Raw genomic sequence first — 2,256 nt, 5'->3', positions numbered from 1 at the left:
TATAAAAGGTGCCCGATGCCTGCCCCCTACCTTTCTTATTTGCTTCTCTTGTTTCTTTTATCCCTTTTATCCTAATTCGGCTTTCAGTAATTAATTCTCGATGGACTGCTGTTTTCATTTTGGGTGGAAAAAATTTATTATTGTGCTAGACTGCCCTGTAATTATCTCTACTTGTCACAACATTGGAGAGTTTAGCATGCCTGGGCCCCACCTCCTAACTGTCCATAGCACCCACAGTCATTTTGACAAGCCAACTTCTCACCATATTGCCAAACATCCTTAAGTAGGTTGTTCCTACCCTCACTGAGAACAATTTCTCAAATTGTTCACCCCTTATACAAAATCCAGAACTTTCTGCTTGATAATAGGTTTAGAGGTTAACAACTTTTTCATTCATTCAAAACTCAGACAACTATTTATTAAATGCCTGCTGTGTGCCAGGCACTATTCTAGGCAGTGGGGATATAGTGATGAACAGACCTATCCACTGAGGTTTATTGTGTGGTTCTTTCTACCTGCCAGCTCACTTTTTTTTTTTAATGCTTGTTTCCGAACAGGTTGTTCTCTTCCAATACATCATTAAACTATTTTCACTTTATGTTCTGATGATTATTTTTTATTCAAAAGTTGTAAGAACACTGATGTTTAAGATAGATGAAAACATTGACTAAAATGATAATAAAAATAATTTTAGAAGCCCACAATATTTGAGCAATCAGTGCCTAATAGGTAAAGCATTAACAAGATATTAATATTTTAAACATACTGTCCATTATTAAAAAATATTTTACTACTGAATAATGTAATTTTTATAGAAATTCTGCTTTAATTTTTCTTTTTTTTTTAAACATACCTTCATTTTGGCAATAGTAACTTTATTTGCTATGTGCAATTATTTAATTTCTCTGGGTTTACTTGCATTGCTATGTCATTCTAACATATGTATTCATTTATGTATTCATTCATATGTAGCTATACAATATTTAAAGAGGCTGCTGAATGCTATCGGAAGCAACATAGGAGAGACAGAGAGCAAGCTCCTAAACCTATCAGATGAAGCAGCCTGACAAGACAGGGAGAGGAGGGGTGCTGGGCTTGTATGGTACTCCTCTGTGAGAGAACAAACATCAGGCATATTTCCAAATAAAACAATGTGACACATGAAAAATGGGTATCAGTGAGAGGTAGTAAAAACAGGTACCATTTATTCTCCTACCTATTAACATTACTTGCAGATTTCAGAACCTGCGGTGACTAGAAGATACAATGGTAACAACATTTTTATGTCAGGTTTTACTATGTGTCAGGCACCATTATAAACACTTTATATGTGTTACCTTGATTAGTCTTCACAACAAATTTGTAAGGTAGGTTTCTCATCACCACCACCACCATCATCATTGTCATATTGTCATTATCATCATCATTATTCTCATCATCATTATAGTTGTTGTCATCATTCTTATTTTCCAAATGAAAACATTGAATCACTGGGAGATTAAGTGACAGGTAGTGTCAGAGATAGATTCCAAACCCAAGAAAGAGTGGTTCTAAGGTTTTAGTGCTTACCTCCTACACTCCAGGGTGCCACCTCTGCAGGGTAAACAATGTTGAGAGTTAAGTAACATGATACCATCTTTATTGATAAACTATGTATTGAACATTTGTAAATCTTTTTTTTTGATTTATTTATTTTAATTAGTTTCAAGTATACAGTACATTGGTTAGACATCTATATAGTTCATAAAATGATCTCCCCAATTGCTCCCTCCCTTCCCTGACCCTCCACCTAGCCAAGCTATTAATTCTAACTGCACTTCTTATGCCATGCTCATGACCATCCATCAGCTACTAATTTGTACTTCTTTAACCCTTCGCCCCATTCTCCCATCCCCTAGCCCACCTCCCCACTGTCCGTCACCAAATTATCCACTATATTTGTGAGTTTGTTTTTGATTAAATTGTCCCTTTTATTCCTTAGATTCCACATATAAGTGAAATCATATAGTATTTATCTTTCTCTGTCTAACTTAAATATTTTCTAGGTCTATCAAAGCAGTATCTTTTTCCATCCCCTTCCTTTTAGTCTGTGTGTGTCTTTTAATCTGAAGTGAGTCTCTTGTAGGCAGCATGTAGGGGTCTTGTTTTCTTATTCATTCATCCATTCTTTTAGTTGAAGCACTTAGTTCTTTTCCATTTGAGGTACTTATTGATAGGAATGTATTTGTTACCATTCTTTATTCCCATTTTTGATGC

Source organism: Pteropus medius, unplaced genomic scaffold (genome assembly GCF_902729225.1).
Source record: "Pteropus medius unplaced genomic scaffold, Ma_sr-lr_union100, whole genome shotgun sequence".
Classification (NCBI taxonomy): domain Eukaryota; kingdom Metazoa; phylum Chordata; class Mammalia; order Chiroptera; family Pteropodidae; genus Pteropus; species Pteropus medius.
This window is presented reverse-complemented; position numbering follows the sequence as displayed.